The following is a 25,718-nucleotide window of genomic DNA, read 5'->3' on the forward strand; positions in this document are numbered from 1 at the left end:
TTGGATGTCAACGCCCAGAATTCCCCAGCCTGTGGTCGTTTGGGAATTCTGGGAATTGGAATTCATATCTCTTAAAGTTGTTGAGGTTCATAAACACTACTCTAAGAAACTAGATAGGCTCACGGTGGCTCTTTGGACAGTCAGACCTTTAGAACTTTAATGACCAGAGTAACAGAATTGGGAAGGACCTTAGAGATCTTCCAGTCCAGCCCCTTTCTCAAGTAGGAAATCCTATGCCATTTCAGACAATTGGTAGTCCAATCTCTTCTTTAAAATGTCCAGTGTTGAAACACCTATGACATCTGGTGGTTCTGCTGATTAATTGTTTTAACTGTCAGGAAATTTGTTCTTACTTCTAGGTTGCTTCTCTCCTTGACTAGTTTCCATCCATTGCTTCTTGCCCAGCCTTCAGATGCTTTGGAGAATAGATTGACTCCATCTTCTTTGGGGCAGATCCTTGGATATTGGAATACTGCTATCCTGTTACTCCCTAGTGCTTCCCCCCCCATTAAATTAGACATACTCAGTTCCTGAAATCATTCTCTGTACATTTTAGCCTGTGGTCCCCTAATCGTCTTTGTTGCTTTTCTCTGCACTCTCTAGAGTTTCAACATCATTTTCACATTGTGGCGACCAAAACTGGATGCAACATTCCACGTATGGTCTTACCAAGGCATTATAAAGTGATACTAACACTTCACATGATCACTAATGCCTCATATGATCAACCCCCCCAAAACTTATTTTGTGTCTCCATGCTTCTTCATGCACAATTGCATCCTTATAAAGGGTTATAGCATCACAGACGTAAAGTGGAAGTAAGGTTTGGAAACCTTACTTCGATCTGAAACTCGTTTTGTAATATCTTATGTCCCTCGGCGCTGTTTATTGCACTGCCAACTGTAGTAGAAAATTGGACCTCTGAGCCAGCTTTGAATTATCTAGGCCACCCAGGGGCAACTTTCTGTTTTTATTTTCTATGGAGAATTGCACTTCTCTAAAACTATCCCTAAGCAGCGATAGAAGGCTGGGCTTAAGCAAAAACAAAACAAAAAAGGGAGTGGAGCCAAAATCACTCCTGATTCTTCTGATATCCTTTTCCACCCTGTTGATTTGTGACCTCCATCTCTTCTTTCATAAAGAATAGAATGGACCACTTTTTGCAGAGATTGGGAGATGCGGAGGTAGGTTGGGCAGCAAATCAGTTTCAAAGCCTACACTAGCCTTTGCCACATACAAAGACCTCAGTGATGGGCTCCTAAGGGTAGCGTCAAGCAGGGTCACCATCAGGAATTTTGGGGCCCCATACAGCCTAAGTGTCTGCCCCCCCCCGCCATTTTAAAACTATTTTAAGTCGCCAAGCCACTCCATCCCCCAGGGATCATTTCCCGCTTCACGCCAAGCGAGGCGGTCCCATAGGCCAGTGTTTCCCAACCTTGGCAACTTGAAGATATCTGGACTTCAACTCCCAGAATTCCCCAGCCAGCGAACGCTAGTTCAGGAACTGGGTTAAGCCGATTGTGTGGACTCATCCAGGAGAAAGAAAGAAGCAGGAGCGGCGAAGGAAAGAAAGAGCCTCCTGGCATTGGTCAGGCGGAGCATGGCTTATTTATGGCTCCTTGGCACTTCTCCCTTCTTGGAAGAGGCCTTGTTGACAAAACCATGTGCTTTCTAGCGAGGGGAGAGGGGAGGGGGGATCCCACACCTGGCAGCCACTGGCGAGGAGCTGGAAAGGACGAGGGGAGAGAAAAAGCAGGGTACCAGCAGTCAGGCGGGTGTCTTGAGGGGACACTCCCATCTGGAAGGAAGGGAAGAAAGGCGAGGGCGAGCTAGGAAGGAAGGAAGGAAGGAAGGAAGGAAGGAAGGAAGGAAGGAGGAAGGAAGGAAGGAAGGAAGGAAGGAATGGTAAAAGGGGCGATCAAGAGAGGAATGGGTGAATGAATGGACGGAGGGTGGGAAGGAAGGAAAGAGGGAAGGGACAGGAACAGAGGAAGGGTGCAAAGGAAGCAAGGAAAGGTGTGAAAGGGGAGAGTAAGAGAGGAAGGATAAAAGAAGGGAGTGAGGGAGGAAGGAAGGGAGGAAGGAGAAGGAAAGCAAGAAATGGAGGGAGGGAAGGAAGGAAAGAAGGAAGGAAGGAAGGAAAGAAAGAAAGAAAGAAAGAAAGAAAGAAAGGGGGAAGGGACAGGAACAGAGGAAGGAAGCAAGGAAACTTATGAAAGGGGAGAGTAAGAGAGGAAGGACTGAAGGAAGGGAGGGAAGAAGGTAGGAAGGAGAAAGAAAAGAATAAATAGAGGAAGGGAAGGTAAAAGAGAGAAAGAAAAAGAGCAAGAAAGAAAGAAAGAGAAAGAAAGAAAGAGAAAGAAAGAAAGAAAGAGAAAGAAAAAAGAATGAAAGAGCAAGAGAGAAAGAGAAAAAGAATGAAAGAAAGAAAGAAAGAAAGAAAGAAAGAAAGAAAAAGGCAACTCCAAAGAAAGGCTCACTGAGCGGATGCATGAAAAGAGGGACCTGGATCTCCACTTGCCTCTCCCTCGCGCTTACCTGCTCCCAGCGCCAGCAGCAGGAATGCAAGCGAGTAAGCTGGGCGCCCCACCCAAAAGAAGCTATTGGCTCCAGGCGGCGGGCGGTGTTCACGCCCCCCCAGAACCCACGGCCCAGCACCTCCGGAGGCCGAAAGGCGCGGCTCTCTTGCCCTCGCAATCCTCGGGGGGACACAAGACCGGCAGAGAAGCCGGCCGGGCTCAGCCCTCTCCCGGCTTCCTCAATTCCGCTTCCCCAGCAGCACGGCTTGGCTTCCGGAGTGCCGAGACAATCCCGCGGTGACTCCTCCTTCCGTGGCTGCCATCGGGGCTCCCTGCCTGTCTGCCGGTCTCCCTGCCTTCTTTCCTCGCGGGGGTGGGAAGAAGGTGCGGGGCTGCTGTCAGAGGAGAAGCTCCGCAGAGGCAGTTAGTTCGTCGCAATCGGGGTTGGGGAGTTTTTGGCGGGCGCCGCCCCCCCATTTTTCAATTTGGCCGGGCCCATGATGCCACTCCCAGTAATACCGGTCTATCGGCGGCCCTGGCGTCAAGTACACAGAACCAGTAGAAAAAATTGATTTTTTTTCTCTCTCCCCCTCTTCTGGTGGTTATCCAACATCTGCTTAAAAACTTCCAGTGTTGGGGCATTCACAATTTCTGGAGGCAAGCTGTTCCACTGATCAACCAATCTGACTTTTATCCTTAGTTCTAAGTTACTTCTCTCCTTGTTTAGTTTTCCACCCATTGCTTCTTGTTCTACCCTCAGGTGCTTTGGAGAATAGGTAGACCCTTTCTTCTTTGTGGCAACCACTGAGATATTGGAACCCTGCTATCATGTCTCCCCTGGTCCTTCTTTTCATTAAACTAGCTATGGCCAGTTCTTGCAACCATTCTTCATATGTTTTAGCCTCCAGTCCCTAATCATCTTTGTTGCTCTTCTCTGCACTCTTTCTAGAGTCTCAACATCCTTTTTACATCATGGTGACCAAAAGTGAATGCAGTATTCTAAGTGTGGCCTTACCAAGGCCTTATACAGTGGTATAAACACTTCACGTGATCTTGATTCTATCCCTCTGGAGCTTAGAACTGTGTTGGCTTTTTGGCAGTGGCTGCACACTACTAGCTCATATTTAAATGGTTGTCCACTAGGACTCCAAGATCCCTCTCACAAGTTACTACTGTTGAGCAATGTACCACATATACTATACCTATGCATTTTGTTCTAAGTTCTGACTTAGGCTTCCTGATAAATAATAAAGCACAAATGCAGCCCCCCCCCCCAAAAAAAAATATATATATATATATATATTTTAAAGGCTGTGAATTATGTTCATTCCCCTAAGAAGTCCCAAACAATAAGTCCAGCAGAAGTCTTTTGGAAGAAGGCAGATAAGCACCAACCTTTATCTCTCTTGACATCCTGCCAAAGACCTAATTGGCAAGGAGCTTTGCAAGGCGGAACAGAACACGGAGTCAGAACAGAGTTATACTGGCCCAGAATTGAAGAAAGTTGCTTCCTGCAACGAGCATATCTGTTTGCTCCACTTTTATATCCTATGGAAGGGGCCAATTGTCTCCAAGACTTATTCCTGAGTAGCCCGTCTCCTCCATAACTGTTCTTGCTTTCTGGTAGCTCTGTGCATGCGCGCATTAGGAACAGACTCCCCCTGTTCCTCTGCCTTGTTCATGTCAGCCTCTGGAGGCTCTGAACTCAGCAGAGACCTCCCAGATGGCCTGGGCCCCCATCTCTGGCTCTGATACAGAGCCTTCTCCAGATTCCAGGCCTGGCCCATATTCCTCCCCAGCCTCCTCACTGTCCAAATCTGCTGCCAGCTCCACAGGCCGCTGATGGACCACAACATAGCATAGCATAGCATTTAGACTTATATACCGATTCACAGTGCTGTACAGCCTTTTCTAAGCAGTTTATAGAGAGTAAGCATATTGCCCCCAACAATGTGGGTCTAACCTTGGAAGGATGGAAGGCTGAGTCAACATTGAGCCTACTGAGATTCGATCTGCCAAACTGCTGGCAGCCGGTGATCAAAAGAAGGAGCTTGCAGTACTGCACTCTAAACCCTGCACCACAACAGTCAATAGGGAAGCCAGATTCATTTAACAACCATGTGGCTGAACAACTACAGTGATTCACAAAAAATGTCGTAAAGTGGGGCCAAAAATCACTTAACAATCATTTCGTTTAACAACAAAAATTTGGGGCTCAATTGTGGTCATATGTCAAGGATAACACATAGGATACAAACCACTTTTTTGACATTGAATCCAAAATGCTGCATAGACCTAAGGCTGAAGAATTTTGAATATTTTTCTTAGACTAGACTAGAATAATTTTATTGTCACTTGGAATGCACACTAATTGGCATAGATTAAAATGAAAATTTGGTTGCATACATCTCTGAAAGGGTCACCAACTGCAATATACACTACATAAACATGACAAAGTAAATAGTAAACCAACCAACAAATAATAAATAATACAAAATTATGCATAATCCACATATTTTATATGACATGGAAAAACAGAGTCTAGTCTGGATGCATTCGTGTACCTGGTGAGAAAAATGAATCTTTTTTTTTTTTTTAATTTTTTTATTATTAAAATATAGACATATACATCGTTATATACAAACATATGATACAAGATACAATGCAGGGTATATCACATATAAAGGGAAAGACAACAACAAAAAAAAAAAAAAAAAAAAAAAAACAAACAAACAAATAAAAACAAAACTAATAACAATATCGGCGAATAAGCAGGGGAGTTGAATTGAAAACGAAAATTAAATCTAGATATTTTGCTCAGTTAACATATTTCAAGTAGGTTATCAAGAGTGTTAGAAGCCAGCGTTGCGTTTACATATATTGTTAGGAAGTTTGCAAAAAATAATGATAGGTTTAGATAATTAAATAAATATACAGTCTCATGTAATAATATTAGATAATGAAATACTTTATACCGGATTTGTAACAGTTCATGGTTTGTTTATTTTTTTTTGGTTTTTAACCTTCTTAAAGCCTATTGGCCTCTCTGTTGCTTTCTAGCCATTTATAGAGAGGGTCCCAACAACTGTTAAACGTATCAGCTGGTTCGTTCCTGACTAATAGGGTCAGTTTCGACATTTCTGCGCAGTAACATTATTTTCCTAAGTATTGCTTCTTTTGGGGGAAGATCTTCATTTTTCCACCACTGCGCGTATGTAAGTCTTGCTGCAGTAGTTAAGTGGATGATAAGATGAGCTTGGGTTTTGACAGTTTTTGCCTAGTTATACCTAGTAGAAAACACTCAGGGGTTTTGTCGAACGTCAAATTTAATATTTCCTCAATCCAATTTCCAATCATCACCCAATAGGTTTTGGCTTTACTGCATTCCCACCATAGATGAAAGTAGGTACCCAATTCTTGTTGACATTTCCAGCAGATTGGTGAAAGTTTGTTGTTCACTTTGGTTAATTTAATTGGGGTAATATGCCAACGGTAAAACATTTTGACCAGGTTTTCTTTATAAGAGGTGGCAATGGTCAGTTTATAGTTCTTTGTCCAAAGTGTTTGCCATTCCTCCTCTTTTATCTCTTTTTTAAGATCAAGGTGCCATTTCTTAACATTGGATTTTTGGTTGAAAGAGTCCAAATCATTGTAATTTAAGTAGCCATAGAAGTTTTTGATTATCTTGTCTTGTGGACCTATACATAGTTTATCTAGCAAAGCATTTTTGGTAATCCCGGAATTTTTGGTGTCTTTGTTAAATTTGGTCTGGATCTGAAGGTATTCCCACCATTCCACTTTTTGGCCCAAGTTCTCTAGTTCTAATCTTGTTTTAATTGTCCCATTTGGGTTTAAAATGTCTTTATATCTTATTATATTATTTCTCTTATGTAAATTAGGATGTACATAGGCTTCTAAAGGAGCATACCACATGGGAATTCCTTTGTATAATTTAGTTTTGGTTTTTTTCCAGGTGCCAATTAACGATTTTCTAATCAGGTGGTTGGAGAAATATTTGTGGGTTGACGGCTTTTCGTCCCAGAGATAGTAATGCCACCCTGCATGGAGGTCATGGCCTTCTAATTTAAGAAGTCTAGTGTTTAATAAACTCATCCAATCTCTTGTCCAGTCTAGCGATGCAGCAGTATAGTAGTTCTTCCAATTTGGAAGAGCCAGACCGCCCTCTTCTTTTTTCCCTTGTAAGTATTTTAGACGAATTCGGGGCCGTTTGTTTTGCCAGATAAAATTGTTGGTTATTTTAGTCAAATTGGTAAAAAAATCCTGTTTTACTTGTATAGGGATAGTTTGAAATAAAAACAATATTTTAGGCAGAATGTTCATTTTTATGGCTGCAATTCTCCCAAGAAGAGATAGTTGTAAATTCCTCCATTTTGACAAGTCTTTATTTATCTTGTCCAGTAATATATCGTAATTATTTGATTTCAAGCTTGACACTCTATTTGTCAAATTGATGCCAAGGTATTTGATTTTTGTGACAATTTGAATATCCAACTTAGCAGATAAAATATCTTTTTGTGCTTGTTGCATGTTTTTTGTTAAAATTTGGGTTTTAGTTTTGTTTATTTTAAGGCCTGCCACTGTACCATATTCTTCCAGAACTTCTAATAATTTAGGACCTGATTTTAAAGGATCTTCTAAGATTAATACCAAATCGTCTGCGAAAGCTTGGAGCTTATAAATTTCTTTCTTACAGTTTAGACCCCGTATGTCTTCCTTGTCTCTAATTATTCTTGTTAGTACCTCAAGAGTTAAAATGAATAGTAAAGGGGACAATGGACAACCTTGTCTTGTGCCTTTATGTAAAGAGATTTTGGATGATGTATCTCCGTTGAGGATTATATAAGCCGATTGGACAGAATAAATAGCTTTTATTGCGTTAATAAATTTGGGGCCAAATTCCATATATTCAAGCTGTTTTATCATAAATTTCCAAGATACATTGTCGAAGGCCTTCTGGGCGTCGAGAAATATTAACGCCACTTGTTTCTCATTGTGGGCTTCATAGTATTCGAGCGTGTCAAGTACAATTCTAATATTATTCTTTAGCTGTCTCCCGGGGAGAAAACCGTTCTGATCTGGATGTATAAAATAATTTAAAAAACTTTTGATTCTATTCGCTAAGATAGAGGTAAATATCTTGTAATCTGCATTTAAGAGAGAGATCGGGCGATAATTAGCTATGTCTGTATGGTCTGTATCTTTTTTTGGAATTAACGCTAGGTTTGCTTCTGTCCATGAATTTGGGATTTTGCCTCTATCTAGAGCTTCGTTTAACGTCTCTAAAAAGGCTTTTTCCATTTCTTTAGGGAGGTCTTTATAAAGTTCTGTGGGGAGTCCATCCGGACCTGGTGCTTTGTTGTTTTTTTGATTTTTAATTACTTCCTTTAGTTCTGTTACAGTAATCGGTTTATTGATTATATTGACCATTTCTTGAGGTACTTTAGGGAGTTTAGCCTGATCTAGGGTTTCTTGAATTTTTGCGTCTTGGGTATTATTTTGTGTAGTTTCAGAATATTCATAAAGTTTACTATAAAAATCGCTAGCAATCGTTTTTTTCCTTTCCAAGTCATGACATGGTTCCCCATTTTTGTTTTTTAAACAGTTTATCAGTTTCTTTTCCTTTTGCTTCCTGAGCTTATTAGCTAGCCATTTGCTAGGTTTGTTGGCATTCTCAAAATTGTATTGGTTAGTTCTTTTTATTTGTTGTGCCCAGTTTTGTTGGTCGATTAAGTTTAGTTGGTGTTTAATATGTAGCATACTTCGTTTGATTTCTTTTTTAGTGGGGAAGTTCTGAAGTTCTTCTTCTAAAGCCCTATACTCTTCTTCTAAATTAGCTAACTTCTGTTTTTTTTGTTTAAATTCTCTAGCCATGAATGATATAGCTATCCCTCTAATAACAGCTTTGGCTGTGTCCCAAACATTTTGAAGGCTAGTGTCCTCTTTTAAATTTTCTTGGAAGAAATAGTTCATTTCAGTTTTAAGTTTTTGCTTAAAATCTTCCTGACTTAGAATAGATTTCTGGAGCGACCATCTACAACTCTGTTTATTCCCTTTCCAACAAACTTTGAGCGCACTGTGATCTGAAATATAATTGGGTTCTATATCTATCGAGTGGATTTTGGTGTTGATTTCTATTGTCGTCCAGACCATATCCAATCTTGACCAAGATTGATGCCTATCAGAATAAAAGGTAAATTTTTTAAGTTTGGGGTTTCTGTCCCTCCAGCTATCTTTCAATTTTAGTTCTTTAATTAGATCGAAAAAGGTTTTAGGTAGTATTCTTTTCTTTTGTTTAGTCTTTTTGTCATTCTTATAGTCCATTTCGTTGTTAGTTATGCCATTAAAGTCACCTAATAAGCAGATGTTCTCAGTGGAATGTTCTCTGATGGTGATTAATAGTTTTTTGTAAAAATTTTCTTGGCCTTCATTCGGGGCATAAATATTTATTAAAGTTATTTTGTCTTTTTCTATAGTAAGTTCTAGAATTAAAATTCTACCTTCTCTATCTTTATATTTCAATTCAGCTTGAATATTAGGATTGATATAACATATTACACCTCTCTTTTTTTCCCCCGCAAGCGATGTAAACAGATTTCCAAGTTTATTTCTTTTGAGTAGGTGCTCAAATTTTTTTTTGATGTGCACTTCTTGCAATGCAATAATGTCGAAGTTTAATTTAGCTAATTTATTTAAAGTTTGACTTCTTTTTTTTGGTGCATTTAGGCCATTTATGTTAATTGAGTAAAGTTCAATTCCTTTGTTTAATTTTTCTTGTGACAAGTTTAAGTTATCTGTACTTGGGTCTTGTTGCCCTAGTGCTTCTAGTTTCTTTTGGATATCCTGTATAGCCATTGTTGCCTAAAGTTAGTTTATCAGTAGCCTGAGTTCTTTCTAAACTTGTTGGGCTCTGTTCTATAGGTTGTACGCTAGTGGAAGGGAGAGTCGTTATTCCAGTATCGTCTTGATTTTCAGGGGTTCGGTCGGTAGAGAAATTTTTGTCGAAAAATTCCTCAGCTTTTTCGACAGAGTCTATTTTTATTTTCCTATCTTGCCAGGTCACCAGCATACCCTCTGGGACCAGCCATCTGAAATTTATATTGTGTCTGGTCAGTTTTGCTGACAGAAAGGTGTATGGCCTACGAAGGTCTCTGACGTGTTTTGGGACCTGTTTTAATATTACCAATTGTCTCCCTTTATGTTCTATAGGGTCTTCCCGGGCTCTGTGAAGGATTTCGTCCCTGACTGATTTTTTGATAAATTTGATGTGGACTTCTTTGGGGAGGTTGTGGCGTCTAGCGTAATTAGTGTTTATACGATAGGCTTCATCGATTTCGTTTAGCATTGTATCCTTTTCAATGCCCAGAGCCTTTGAAAGGATATCGGCCATAACATCTGGCAGGTCTTCACTTTTTTCCTCCCTAAGATTTTGAAATCTGAGATATTGGTTAGCTTTTTCGCTCTCTAATTGAATTACTGTGTTCTCTAAATCTTTGTTGGCGTGGATTAATTTATCTGTCAGGTCTTCCATTTGTTTGTGCTCTTGGTCTATTTTGTCTTCTAAGACCTGTATCCTCTGTTCTTGTTTAGTCATTTGTTGTTGAAAAGCCTCGTGCTTTTTGTCCATGTTCTGCATCCACTCTTTTAATTCGGATGTGTCACTCCTCACCTCACCTAGTTCTTTTTTAATATCCTGATGATTTTTCAACATTAGCTCCTGCATTTGAAGCAATGTAGCTTGGAGATCTTTATGAGAATTGGACCTCTCTCTAGGTATCATATCGTCGAGAGATCTCTGGGTAGAGGGGCTTGGTATAGCAGATGTAGAGTGGGTGATTGATTTTTTCCCTGATCCTAGCCTAGACAAATTAGAAAGGCTTGTCATTTTTATAGCTGACCACCAATTTGCCCACTGATACAGTTGTTTGATGGTCTGATCCAGAATTTGGTATCAATAAAGCAAAACAGTATATTTTAAGTAATGTGTAGTTAGGATATCAATTCCTGTTGGACTCAATATTAAACCTTAGAAGTTTAAAAATATTTCTTCCCTCTAGAGATTGTAGATACGTAAGGGAAGATAGAAGGAATGAGTTCGAACAGGTTATGTACAAATTAATTACTAAGTAACTATATATATGTAGATTAACCAAGGTATATAACTATTACAATGAAAATACTACCTTATCTTAATTATAGTAAGCTTCTAATTAAGGTGTCATTTACTATTGACAGGTAACTAATTGACAAAAACAGAGTAGTATATATAGATTAATTCAGAATATTATTGCCGGTATATCTTATCTTATATTTCTATTTCTATTGTTCTATTTCTATTAAATACCCAGTACAAGTTTTATAGTTTAGTGTTAGTACTTACAGAGTTAATAGTATATTCAAATATTCCTATAGCTAAGTTATTTTTACAGAAAAACAATAATTATCAATTAATATATACAAAAAATTAATAATAGCGGTTAATGTCTTGTTATGCTAAATATAATATACAATATATTAATTAGTAAAGTCAATAAGCTTATTCCTATAAATTCATTAGATTAGAGTTGATTTAGAGTTGAATTAGGCCTTAAGTTATTTGGTATAGATAATAACGATATAGAGTCGAGGGATACAAACTTGGTAAAGTACAGAAACCTTGTGTGGATCTTCAACTAATAATAGAGATTAGGAATTTGCGAGGCAATAGATCGTAAGAGTTATTTGTGCAGTTAAGCAATTAAATGGAGTTTCAAACCCTTCTAAATCTTCAAACTTTACTTCATGGAGTTCATGGAGTTCGGGTAGGATCTCAATGATGTCGCACGCTGATGTTGTTTTGAGTTCGTTATATCGCTGGGTCGGTTATTCAATAGGACCGATCTCTCTAGTAGTCTCTGGGGTGCTCCAGCCGCTTAAGATCTCTCCTGCAGCCTACCCCTCCCGATATCAGATGAAAGGGGTGCCTCCGCTAGCCGTCTCTCATATACCAAGAAAGTTGGAAATTGAAAAAGCCGACGCTTCCTCAACTCGCTCGCCTGTGACGCAGCAGCAATAACCAAGATCGAGGGGCCAGAGAGGAACCAGGAACCAGGAAGTGGATGAATCAGCTGTCTCGTTGAGTCCTCTTTAGAAGATTCCAGATTTAGCCATTTAAAAGTTCATTCGGTCTTATATATTTCCTCGCGGGACGTCAGATCTTCTTAGTACCAGTTATACGCTTTAGAAGATGTTATTGATTGCTTTCATAAATAGATATTGTGACTCAAAAAACAAACGCTCGCCGCCAGCCGGAAGGGGGAAGCTGTCAAATCCTCCCTCCTCCTTCCCTTGTTGTTGCTTGTCAGATTTTTAACTCTAGTGACGCCAGCTCGTATGTGAGGAAAACGAAGCTAAATTCGAAGATCTCACGTTCAATCCAGCTCCGGTATGTTAATCGTCAACTCCTCTACCCCGGTCGCCGTTGCTAGCGTTAGTTTAGTCACCACCAGCTGGGAACACTCTAGGCCGCCATGACGCTCCTAGCTTGCAGACACTCAGTCGTAGGGGGGAATATCCGCTCCGCCGATCGGGCTGCCGCCACAAATCGTGCTGACGGTATCCCCTTAACGCCAGACCCTTTTCCGCAGAGTCTGGGATCCCCTTGGGACCAAAGAGAATCTGAAAAACGGTGGTGTTTGGCGGAGCTCAGCTCCACACCGTCCGTTCTGTTCCGCAGTTGGCTCCGCCCCCCAAGTGAAGAAGAAAAATGAATCTTGATGATACAGGAAACAAAGCTGTTACAGAACAAGATAGTCCTATTAGAAATACAGTGGTACCTCATCTTACGAACGCCTCTTCTAATGAAATTTTCAAGATACGAACACCGGTGTTTAAGATTTTTTTTGCCTCTTCTTCCGAACTATTTTCACCTTACGAACCCAAGCAGCTGCTGCTGGATGAAGGGGTTTCTTTTTCCCCCTTTTTTGAAGAAAGAAAAGGGAGGGGCTGCTTGGGAGTAGGAACGATTTTGCAGAGAACAACGTGCTTGCAAAGGCACTGAAAGGGTGTCTTTTTAAGAAAGAAAAGGGAGGAGGGAGGGCAGCTTGGGGGAGGAAACATTTTGCATAGAACAACGTGCTTGCAAAGGCACTGAAACGGTGTCTTCCTTCCCACTCACCCTTTAGCTTAGCCTTGCTTCTTCCACCCGCCCCCTTTAGCTGCTCCTCCCTGCCCTCTGTTCGCCTCTCTTCTAAAGTTTGGGATTTTCCCGAAGGATTTGCACACATTATTTGCTTTTACATTGATTCCTATGGGAAACATTGTTTCATCTTACAAACTTTTCACCTAACTTTTCACTAAGCCAAGTTTGAGTCCTTGTAAAAAAATTTCCCTGCATATCTGAAACTTGAAATTTCATGACTTTTCATCATTTCAGGGGTTCTCTCTATGAGAATTTTTTTTGGGGGGTGGGGGGGCTTAGTTTTTGCTGGGCAAAAAAAGTTACAAATCTTCTGTTCCCGGGTCACCCGGACCGAAAACTCTTCATTTGAAGTGCTTATGTTTGGTCTTTTTGAAAGCTTTTTTCACTTGGAAAGTAGTCTGAACATTTCTGCACACAATGATATGAAAATTGAAATGAAAAAAGTAAATCTTATTGGTTTATTTTGCGGATATAATGCACGCCCCCCCCCCATTTTTGTGAATTTTTTTTCAATTTATGGATAGTTTTGCTTGCAAAATGCATTCTATTTTACTAAAGTTGGTGTGGGATTGGTAGCTTGAACATTTCTAAATATAAGAAAAATATAAAGGAACTGAAAAAAATGATTCTTATTGGTTTTTTAATATCAGAAATAAGGCCTCCCCCCCCCTTGGCTGCTTGCAACCATTTTCACTTTTTATTTTTTTATGCTCCAAATCCGAAATATTCTTTAAAATCTTAGGCATTCATTTACTCAATTTAACAATGCTGATCATCAAAAAATATTTTTGGGGTGGTGGCTAATTGTTTTCTGGGCAAAAAAAAATCATAACTTCGAGTCTGTTTCTGTTCGTATATGACCGGACCAAAAATAATTTTTTTAGGTACTTGAATTTGATCTTTTTGAAAACTTTTTCAACTGGAAAACTAGTTTGAACATTTATGAACATAAAGTGAAGACTATTTTTTTTAAAAATGGGGGGGGGTGCATTTCATCAACAAAATAAACCAATATGCATCAATTTTTCCAGTTCAATTTTCATATCATTATGTTCAGAAATGTTCAAGCTACCAATCCCACACCAACTTTAGTAAAATAGAATGTATTTTGCAGGCATAATTATCAATAAACCTAAAAAAAATTCACAAAAACGGGGGGGGGAGGCATATTTATGTGCAAAATAAACCAATAAGGATTAATTTCTTCAGTTCAATTTTCATATCATTGTGTGCAGAAATGTTCAGACTACTTTCCAAGTGAAAAAAGTATTCAAATTGACCAAACATAAGCACTGCAAATGAAGAGTTTTCGGTCCGGGTCAGGGTGACCCGGGAACAGAAGATTTGTAACTTTTTTTAAACAGAACAGCAGGGTTAAGTTCGTATGATGAGGTACCACTGTACTTTGAAATCTTCCCCCCAAGAGGGGAGTAACAGAAAGAGACCATAAAGTGGATGTGTGAGGTCTCTAACAATGCTTTGAGGTCTAAGCAAATAGCACTTCTAAGCAGTCTTTTGAATAACAGGAAGCGAGCTTCCTATAATCTTCTCATTTGTCCTTACCACTCACTGTATGGACTTTCTGCTGCCATCAAACCAAACATGCAGTTTGTTAAAATGTTCTCAATTGTGCCTCTGTAAAAAGTGGCCAGGACAGAAGGAGAAAGACGTGATCTCCTCATCCAATACAGGAAATACAGATGAACATTAAAACAAGTGCTGCTTGCAATCCAGAAGCTATAAATTTCTCACCCTTGATCTAAATTTTCAGCATGAAGCCAATAAGGGCGTTATTAACTTGCTTGGAAACTGGTCTATCTTCTTACAGCTTGATCTTGTCTTGCGCCAGGAGCTTAGAAACCTTAGAAAAGACATGGTCAAATGCATCCTGACCTCTGGAAAGAGCAATATTCAAATATGGTTTATAAACAAGCTGAGGATCTGAAGAGCTTGAAAGCTTTCTTCATCTAAGAAAAAAATTATTTCAGCAGTAGGCATTAGCTTGAAAGGCTTCTGTTTCATCCTTCGCTTTCTTTTTCTTTCTATTTTTTAAGCTCTTAAGGCTTGTTAAACTCCTGCAGAATTGAGGGTGGAAGAGACACTTAATCTAACGGGCTCTTTTTATGCAATCTCTCCGGTTTTTTAATTAGTTTCTCAGATACCCAAACTGTTGGTGGGAGTAAGAAAAGAAAGCCCATTTGAAACAGACAATTAAGCTAGGTTATCGGAGCACAACAACAAGGATTTATACATCCAGTGTGTTTTTGCAAATGTGCGTGGGGGGGAGGGGGGAGCTGTGGTATTAAGCACCAAAGTCTTAATGGAATTTCTTTCTTTTCAATTCCCCACCTCCTTCCTTGTGATGGATGAGACTTTTGAGTCACAGACAATGAAAATGATAATAAAATTTAGTTCTTCTCCCCTGCCACACACACTCCCGCCCCAAACTCTCCTCTGTTTAAAATACATGGCATCGGACCAGAATAGCTACAAGACCGCCTTCTGCCGCACAAATCCCAGTGGCCAATTAGGTCCCACAGAGCTGGCCTTCTCTGGGTCCCGTCGACTAAACAATGTCGGCTGGCAGGGCCCAGGGGAAGAGCCTTCTCTGTGGTGGCCCCGGCCCTCTGGAATCAACTCCCTCCAGTGATTTGAACAGCCCCCACCCTCCTTGCCTTCCATAAAATGCTGAAGACTCACCTCTATCGCCAGGCGTGGGGATGATTACCTCCCCCCTTTGTTGTTTTTCTGACCTTAATTGGGTTGAGTGTGTACGAGTGCGTAGTTGTGATTTTATGATATTTATTATGTTATATTAATGTTTTTTTAGTTGAGTTTTTAAATTTGAATATTAGATTTGCAATGTATTGTATGTTGTGAACTGCCCCGAGTCTTTGGAGAGGGGCAGCATACAAATCTATTATTATTAATTAATTACATCTCTGCTTTGAGCCTGACTCAAACCTTTTAGTGCCGTGATGGTGAACCTATGGCATGCTTGCCACAGGTGGCACATGGAGCCATATCGGAGGGCAGGCAAGACATTGCCCTATTTCAGCTTTATGTGCGTGCTGGCCAGCTGATTTTCAGCTTTGGGGAAGACTGTTTCGCCCCCTCAGGATGCTTCAGGGAAGGTTCCTTAAAGCCCCAGAGTGCAAAAAAAACACCCACCGGGCAAACCGGAAGTTCAGAAAATGCTTCCCTCAACCCTTTGGAGTGAAAGAAAACCAGCACAATAGGCCCAGTTTTTTTCACTGCCCCAGGCTTCAGTGAGGCCTGAGGCCTATGCACATACGCAGGGACCGGAAGGGGGGGGATTGTGCACAAGTGTAGGAGTAACACAGGGGTGTGCATGCATGCTAGCACAGACACACACACACACACTTTTGGCATACGAACCAAAATAGGTTTGCCATCACTGCTTTAGTGAAAGGTCTAATCTAAGGTCTTTTTCTGCCGTCAATCTTCTATGTTTCTATGTTTCTAATCCAACAGCGGGTATACTCAACCTAGAAGAGAGCAATTGACCAATGGGCATGCATGTGGCAACCAGCTGCTCTTCCATGGTTTTTTTTATTATTATTATTATTATTATTATTATTATTATTATTATTATTATTAATTGGATTTGTATGCCGCTCCTCTCCGCAGACTCAGGGCGTCTAACAACAGTAACAAAACAGTATAATCCAATACTAAAAACAGTTAAAACCCATTATATAAAAATCAATCATACATACAGACATACCATGCATAAAATTTTAAGGCCTAGGGGGAAAGTGTATCTCAATTCCCCCATGCCTGGCGGCAGAGGTGGGTTTTAAGCAGCTTACAAAAGGCAAGGAGGGTGGGGGCAATTCTAATCTCGGGGGGGAGTTGGTTCCAGAGGGCCGGGCCGCCACAGAGAAGGCTCTTCCCCTGGGTCTCGCCAAACGACATTGTTTGGTTGACGGGACCCGGAGAAGACCCACTCTGTGGGACCTAACTGGTCGCTGGGATTCGTGCAGCAGAAGGCGGTCCCTGAGATAATCTGGTCCGGTGCCATTAAGGGCTTTATAGGTCATAACCAACACTTTGAATTGTGACTGTAAACTGATCGGCAACCAATGCAGACTGCGCAGTGTTGGTATGACATGGGCATATTTGGGAAAGCCCATGATTGCTCTTGCAGCTGCATTCTGCACGATCTGAAGTTTCCGAACACTTTTCAAAGGTATCCCCATGTAGAGAGCGTTACAGTAGTTGAGCCTCGAGGTGATGAGGGCATGAGTGACTGTGAGCAGTGACTCCTGGTCCAAATAGGGCCGCAACTGGTGCACCAGGCGAACCTGGGCGAATGCCCCCCTTGCCACAGCTGAAAGGTGTTTCTCTAATGTGAGCTGTTGATCGAGGAGGACGCCCAAATTGCGAACCCTCTCTGAGGGGGTCAATGATTCTCCCCTCAGGGTAATGGACGGACAGATGGAATTGTCCTTGGGAGGCAAGACCCACAGCCACTCCATCTTGTCTGCGATGCTCATGCCCACAGAGGGATGGAACCCATAGGAGCAGCTGACAACAGCATGCCTGCCTATAGAGAGGGCTCTGCATGCCACCTCTGGCATGCTTGCCATAGGTTTGCCATCACAGGCTTGGAAGAAATCTTGCACAGCCTCTCTTTAGCTCAGAGTTGATAAACATTTCCTGCCCCGAAGCCACATCAATAAAACATAGAACAGTAGGGTTGTAAGAGTCCTTGGAGCAGGGCTGTCTGAACAGCATTATGGGCCACGGGCAAAGAGTGTGCTGGGGCCCTTATGACAACTACTCACAGGAATAAAAATCTAAATGGCCGATAAAATTAAACATATATTTATTTTATTGGCACTTCCAACACAATTGGTGTTGAAACATTATAAAACATGCTGTGCAGCAGCAACTAATCAACATGATAAACATTTGAACAATACACGAGTCTTGAAAAACACAGTATCATTTAGTAAGCCACGCAGATGCTGTATTTATATGATACAAGGTGCATTGTATCGCACAAATCCCAGTGACCGATTAGGTCCCACAGAATCAGCCTTCTCCAGGTTCCGTTGACAAAACAATGTCATTTGGCAGGACCCTGGGGAAGAGACTTCTCTGTGGCGGCCCCGGCCCTCTGGAACCAATTCCCCCCAGAGATTAGGACCGCCCCCACCCTCCTTGCCTTCCGTAAACTACTGAAAACCCACCTATGTCGCCAGGCATGGGGAAATTGATTCTCCCGGCTGCCCCAGTTTATGTATGGTGTTGTGTTTAGCTCTGGCCCTGCTCCTGCCCCAAGGACTGTGGATGTGGGGGAGACATCCACATGCTGCAGGCCTGTTTTGCTCCCGGTGGAATCTGCTGATGAAGGCTCCTCTGACCAAGAAGACATGACTGACAGGGAGGAGGAGAGTGTGGCAGACAGCTCAGAAGGATATCAATTCTCTAGCTCCTCCTTGGATTCAGAACAAGAGTTAATGATATAGCCATGCATGAGGAGAGCAATGCATAGGCAATAACAACTGAGAGATTATTATCAAAGAAAATGAGGCCACCTGTGGTTGGGTGGGGCTGTGGTAATTAGTGAGGCTGCTATAAATAGCAGCCTGTGGGTTTGGCCATTGTGGTGCAAGCTAAGTATCACAGAACTGATAAGGGACTTGTATAAATTACCAGTTTGTTTGGAGATGAGTGCTCTTTGCTATACCAAAAGAGGGCTTGGTTTAAGTGAATTTTCATTATAAAGAACATTGTTTTGAATTTTCAAACGTGTGTGTGTCTGAAATTTGTACCTGTGAATTTTTGGAGGATTCTACCAGAGAGCCCGACAGAACATATGGTATGTTGATTTGTGTGATTGTTTTAATAAGGGTTTCTTAATTGTTCTGCTTTTTAACATTGGATTTGTAGACTGTATTGTTTGTTGGGAGCCGTTCCGAGTCCTCGGAGAGGGGTGGCATACAAATCAAATAAATAAATAATAAATAAATAAATTGAAGGGTTAATACGCACAGATTAGTATGGGCCTCCTATGCTCGTGGGGCCCATGGGCAAGTGCCCATCAGGCCCATGCATTAAGACAACTCTGCCTTGGAGGTCTTCTAATTCAACCTATTGTTCTGGCAGGAGACCCTAGGCCAGTCATGGCAAACCTTTTTTTGGCTCACGAGCAAAATAGGTCTGTGTGCATGTACCCACACCCATTCCCTCCCCTCCACATGTGCATCCCTGTGCTGCCTCTGTGAATGCATAACATTCCCACACATCTCCATGCATGCGCATAGGCCTCACTGGATCTTGTGACTGTGAAAAAAACCAGGCCCGTCATGCTGGGTTTTGTTTTGTTTTTTCTCACTCCAGAGAATTGAGGGAGACTTCCTAAAGCCCTGGAGTGCAAAAAACAGCACAATGGACAAACCAGAAGTGCTTTTTCCAAACTTCCAAACTTTCGGAGTGATTTTTTTTAAACTCCAAAAAAGAGCCTACAGGCAAACTGGAAGTTTGGAAAAACAGACTTCCATTTTGTCCATTATACTGTTTTTTGCACTCTGGAGGCTTCAGAGAAGCTTCCCTGAAGTCCCTGGAGGACAAAAACGGCCTTCCCCATGGTCGAATATTAGCTGGAGCTGACATAGGGTTCTCCCAAAATGCTTCTATTAATTTGCTGGCTTCCAAAAGCCAAGCACTTCTGTTCTATTCTTTTTCTCTCTCCGTTTCTCCCTGACCCCCTTTTTCATCTTTTCTTTCACCAAAAGCCCTGTTGGTGCAAAATGGCACAGGGATAAAACTGCAGTTATTGCAAGTAAACTCTGCCCACAGCCTGGAGTTCGATCCTGGCCGGCTCAAGGTTGACTCAGTCTTCCATCCTTCTGAAGTTAGTAAAATAAGGATCCAGATTGTCCCAAAGGTGCTTTTTGGGGTTTTCTTTTGGAGACATTTCACTTCTCATTCGAGAAGCGTCTTCAGCTCTGACTGAATAGTGGGGAACGGAAGGATTCTGAACATAAATATAAATCCTTCCATTCCCCACCATCCAGTCAGAACTTGAGAAGCTTATTGGATGAGAAGTGAAACATCTTCGAAGCAAAACCAGAAAGTCCAGTTGTCTCTGGAGAAAAAACAAAACCCACCTTTGGGAGAACCATGACCTGGATGACTGAGAATCTCCATAGACAAGGGCCCAGATTGTTGGGGCAATATACACAAAGAGTGATGGGCGAACACAACAGTGTTCGGGTTTGGCAAGTTCGGACAAACTTTACGCAAAATTCGGCAGAACCCGAACCGAACCCGAACTCGAACCCGAACGGGGAATCCCTCCCACGAAGAGATTCCGGGGGCAGAGCTTTGACGTGACCGGCAGGTTGCTAAGGACGCCAAGGTGATCACTTCCTGGATTCCATGGAATCCAGGAAGTGATCACCTTGGCGTCCTTAGCAACCTGCCAGTCACGTCAAATCTCCGAATGCTGAATACGACCCCGAACTTTGCCCGAAGTTTGAAAAAAAATTGTGTTTGTGTTCGGCATACCGAACACTGCAAAATTTGGTACAGACCCGAATTGTGCGGGTTCGGTTCGCCCATCACTATACACAAATAATATTTACATTATAGACCACCTAAAAAGTGCTCTAAAATGCCAGGTGAGCCTTGGTGGTGCAGAGGTAGAGGGCAGTACTGCAAGCTGTTTCTGCTGACTACTGGCTGTAGTTCACCAGTTCGAATCTCACCACCGGTTCAAGGTTGACTCAACCTTCCATCCTTCCGAGGTGGGTAAAATGAGGACCCAGATCATTGGGGGTGATATGCTGACTCTGTAAACTGCTTAGAGAGGCCTGTAGAGAACTGTGAAGCGGACTATAAGTCCAAGTGCTATTGCTAAGTGCTATTGCTAAATGATGCTAGATAAGCCTAAATGATATTGCTATAGCTATTCTTTTTCGAGTTCTTTTAGTTTCGTTTAGACTCATTCCTGTGCTTAAAATTTTCAGTAAAGCTGTAATAGCAAGTATCTTTTCCCTTTTATCTTACTTTTTCCTCGTAATCACAAATAATGGAGCTGTTCAAGAACCAGGCGTTTTCAACATTATTATCTTTCTGAGATGAATTGCTCCAGCTAAATGGTTGTTAGGCATTACAACTTATAAACATTGAAATAGAATTCTTAAACAGCACACGGCGGAGTTTGGGAAATGAGTCAAAGATTTTATCTTTTGCTCTGAAGCTAAGCTCCAGATTTGTATCCATAAACGTATTTATCAAATATATTAGTGGCACTGAATGAAGCCCTCGGATCTCAAAGGGAAATGAAATGAAAACATGGATGGCGGTATTGAAAAAGAAGCCCCCTGTAAAGCTAGTCCTTAGATATGACAGCTCACTTAGTGACTGTTTGATGTTACATAGAAACATAGAAGACTGACGGCAGAAAAAGACCTCATGGTCCATCTAGTCTGCCCTTATACTATTTCCTGTATTTTTATCTTAGGATGGATATATGTTTTTCCCAGGCATGTTTAAGTTCAGTTACTATGGATTTACCAACCACATCTGCTGGTAGTTTGTTCCAAGGATCTACTACTCTTTCAGTAAAATAATATTTTCTCATGTTGCTTTTGATCTTTCCCCCAACTAACTTCAGATTGTGTCCCCTTGTTCTTGTGTTCACTTTCCTATTAAAAAGACTTCCCTCCTGAACCTTATTCAACCCTTTAACATATTTAAATGTTTCGAACATGTCCCCCCTTTTCCTTCTGTCCTCCAGACTATACAGATTGAGTTCATTAAGTCTTTCCTGATACGTTTTATGCTTAAGGCCTTCCACCATTCTTTGGACCCATTCAATTTTGTCAATATCTTTTTGTAGGTGAGGTCTCCAGAACTGAACACAGTATTCCAAATGTGGTCTCACCAGTGCTCTATATAGTGGGATCACAATCTCCCTCTTCTTGCTTGTTGTACCTCTAGCTATGCAGCCAAGCATCCTACTTGATTATGACAAACGTCTGTAACTATGAAAAAGATCCTGAAAACATCAAGACAGATGTCACTCTTACTAAGTAGAGTAGATAAGAAACAGATAGGAACTAAGGAGAAATTTCCTCACAGTTAGAACAATTAATAACTGGAACAAATTGCCTCCAGAAGTTGTAAGTTTTTAAGAAGATGTTGGATAACCATTTGTCTGAAGTGGTGTAGGGTTTCCTGCCTAAGTAGTGGGTTGGACTAGAAGACCTCTAAGGTCCCTTCCAATTCTGTTGTTTTTGTTGCTGCTGCTATTATTATCATTATCATTATTATTATTAGTTTTGTTCTCCAGTCCCTTAATCGTGTTAGTTGCTCTTCTCTGCATTTTTTCCAAAATCTCAACCTCACAACAAACAGAGACTATGGATGATGAGTCTTTCAGCAAAGAACTGTGAACTTGTTCTTAAAAGAACTTATTGTTTTATCCTTTGCCAGTACCGAATAGTATACATTCTTTTCTCTGTCATCTTAGCCTTTCTTTGACCTATTTAGTTGCTGGGACAAATGTGATTTGCCGGAGGGCAACTGCCCGTGAACATGCTTGTAAACCAGTTGCAATCTTAAATCTCTATCTGATCTGATCTTGATGAATTGCTTCCCAATCCTAGGGATTGGTGGATGATGTTATCACACTGCCAATTGAAAGCTCTGTTTTTTTCATTCCCAGTGCAGGCAGTCCTTGGCTTTAATGATTCCTTTAGCAACTGTTTGCAAGGCAATGGTACTATGGAAAGTGACTTACAACCGGTTCTCACAATAGAACAGTTGTGACATCCTCATGGTGCCATGATCAAAATTTGAATACTTGGCAAATGGCATGTGTTTAAGATAAGATAACCTTTTTGTCATGTTTTTTTTTTATTGTGAGAATACTGCTCCAAATTTAAAGTGAAATTCTGCTGCGTGCTCTCAAAAGAAACTACCGGTATCCATATATATGTACTGCCTTGGAAATGGCCCTGGGTTGGGCCGAGAGGCAAATAAGGAGCTGTGGTGTTCCTTCAATACACCAGGGTGATTCGACACAAAAATATGTAACCCTTCCCTGGTGCAGAGCTGAAGGGATTGGATACTGTAGCCTAGAGCAGTGTTTCCCAACCTTTTTTGAGCCGCGGCACATTATTCATATTTTCAAAATCCTGGGGAACACTGAACGGGGGGACGGGGGGGCGGGGGGGCTAAAGAAAAGTTTGGACAAAAAAAATATCTCTTCCTCCATTTCACTCTATTTGTCCCTCCCTCTTTCTCTCCCTTCCTTCCCTTCTTTCTCTCTCTCCATCCCTCTTTCCTTCTTCCTCTCTTTTTTGCTCTCTTTCTCTCTCCCTCCTTCCCTCCCTCTATGTCTTTCTCTCTCCCTTGCTCTCTCTCTGCCTCTCTTGCTATCTCTCTTTCATTCTCTCTCTTTCTCTCTCTTTCTCTGTCTCTCTTGCTATGTCTCCTTCTTTCTCTCTCTATCTCTTTCTCTCTCTCTTTCTCTGTCTCTCTCTCTGTCTCTCTTGCTATCTCTTTCTCTCTCTTTCTTTCTCTATCTCTCTGTCTCTCTTTCTCTCTCTTGCTATCTCTCTTTCTCTCTCTTTCTGTGTCTCTTACTATCTCTCTTTCTCGCTCTCTATCTTTCTCTCTTTCTCTGTCTCTCTCTCTGTCTCTCTTGCTATCTCTTTCTCTCTCTCTCTCTCTTTCTATCTCTCTCTCTCTCTCTCTTGCTATCTCTTTCTTTCTTTTTTTCTCTCTCTCTCTTGCTATGTCTCTCTTTCTCTCTCTCTTGGGCGGGGGGTGGGGGCTAAAGAAAAGTTTGGACAAAAAATATATATCTTCATTTCACTCTATTTCTCCCTCCCTCTTTCCTCCCTCCCTCTTTCCATTTTATCTCTCCCTCCCTCTTTCCTTTCTATCTCTCCCTCCCTCCCTCTTTCTTCCATCCCTCTTTCCTTTCTATTTTCTTTCTATCTCTCCCTCCCTCTTTCCATTGTATCTCTCCCTCCCTCTTTCCTCCCTCCCTCCTTTCTATCTCTCCCTCCCTCTTTCCTCCCTCCCTCCCTCTTTCCTTTCTATCTCTTTTCTTTCTCTCTCCCTCCCTCTTTCCATTCTATCTCTCTCTCCCTCTTTCCATTGTATCTCTCACTCCCTCTTTCCTCCCTCCCTCCCTCTTTCCTTTCTATCTCTCCCTCCCTCTTTCCTTTCTATCTCTCCCTCCCTCTTTCCTCCCTCTTTCCTTTCTATCTATTTTCTTTCTATCTCTCCCTCCCTCTTTCCATTGTATCTCTCCCTCCCTCTTTCCTCCCTCCCTCTTTCCTTTCTATCTCTCCCTCCCTCTTTCCTTTCTATCTATTTTCTTTCTATCTCTCCCTCACTCTTTCCTCCCTCCCTCTTTCCTTTCTATCTCTCCCTCCCTCTTTCCTTTCTATCTATTTTCTTTCTATCTCTCCCTCCCTCTTTCCTACCTCCCTCCCTCTTTCCTTTCTATCTATTTTCTTTCTATCTCTCCCTCCCTCTTTCCTCCCTCCCTCTTTCCTTTCTATCTATTTTCTTTGTATCTCTCCCTCCCTCTTTCCACTGTATCTCTCCCTCCCTCTTTCCTCCCACCCTCCCTCTTTCCTTTCTATCTCTTTTCTTTCTATCTCTCCCTCCCTCTTTCCATTCTATCTCTCTCTCCCTCTTTCCATTGTATCTCTCCCTCCCTCTTTCCTCCCTCCCTCTTTCCTTTCTATCTCTCCCTCCCTCTTTCCTTTCTATCTCTCCCTCCCTCTTTCCTCCCTCTTTCCTTTCTATCTATTTTCTTTCTATCTCTCCCTCCCTCTTTCCATTGTATCTCTCCCTCCCTCTTTCCTCCCTCCCTCTTTCCTTTCTATCCCTCCCTCCCTCTTTCCTTTCTATCTCTCCCTCCCTCTTTCCTTTCTATCTATTTTCTTTCTATCTCTCGCTCCCTCTTTCCTCCCTCCCTCTTTCCTTTCTATCTCCCCTCCCTCTTTCCTTTCTATCCTTCTCTCCGTCCCTCAGCGGCGGCAAAGAAGAAGGAAGGCAGGCTGCAGAGGGCACTGAGGACAAGAGCGCTCGCTCACTCCCTCACCCTCTGACTTCCCTCCCTCACTGTTGAAGGGATGAGTGCGGGCACGAGCGCGCGCGCGCGCGGGCCCGTTGCAAGCAGTTTGGTTTTTTTTCCCTTCCCCCGGCTCACGGGAGAGAGAGAGAGAGAAAGAAAGAGCGCAGCCAGGGAAAGCAGCCTCGAGCCGAGTGCGAACTGCAGGATGCGGCAAAGGACTCCTTGCCAACCAAAAAAGGGGTGGGGGTGGTGAAGGCAAAGCCTGGGAGGCGGGGAAGGGAAGAGCGGGAGACCCCCAGACAGAATGGCTGAGGGGAAGGAAAGACGGAAGGAAGGAGGGATTGAGAAGCGAAGCCAGGGAGGGCTGAGAGAAAAGGGGAGCGACGCGCGAGGGAGAGAGGGGGGGCGGGCATCCTGAAACGGACGGAGAAAGCCCTCTCTCGCAGCGAAAGCGCTCCCAGCCAGGGGTCTGTGAGAGAGGGCATTCTCCGTCCGTTTCGGGAAAGCCCGCCCCGGCACCCGCAGCGCCCCGCCCAGCTGGAGCTTCCCTAGGAGCTCCGCGGCACACCTGGCTGTGTCTCGCGGCACACTAGTGTGCTGCGGCACACCGGTTGGGAAACACTGGCCTAGAGGATAATTCTCTGCCTTGCAAGGCAAAGGTTGCAGGTTCAAGTCCCAGTGGGTATGGCTAGCTGATGAGGCTAAAATAGGGCCGAAATAGATCTATCCTAGTCTCCCTTAAGTTTCAAATTCAGCAAAAAAACATGTGACACATACAGATAGAATTGTCGGCTATCAATAAAATTAACTGCCTTGGAAATGGCCCTGGGTTGGGCCGAGAGGCAAATAAGGAACTGTGATGTTCCTTCAATACACCAGGGTGATTCAACACAAAAATATGTAACCCTTCCCTGGTGCAGAG

The 25,718-nt window shown here is 42.2% G+C and overlaps 1 protein-coding gene across 1 annotated transcript in view; it reads left to right on the forward strand.

The window, feature by feature from the left end:
* GALNT17 (polypeptide N-acetylgalactosaminyltransferase 17) overlaps window positions 1-25,718 on the forward strand; it is a 425,502-nt gene that overhangs the window by 282,960 nt on the left and 116,824 nt on the right. The window lies entirely within an intron of this gene.

Source organism: Erythrolamprus reginae, chromosome 1 (genome assembly GCF_031021105.1).
Source record: "Erythrolamprus reginae isolate rEryReg1 chromosome 1, rEryReg1.hap1, whole genome shotgun sequence".
Classification (NCBI taxonomy): domain Eukaryota; kingdom Metazoa; phylum Chordata; class Lepidosauria; order Squamata; family Dipsadidae; genus Erythrolamprus; species Erythrolamprus reginae.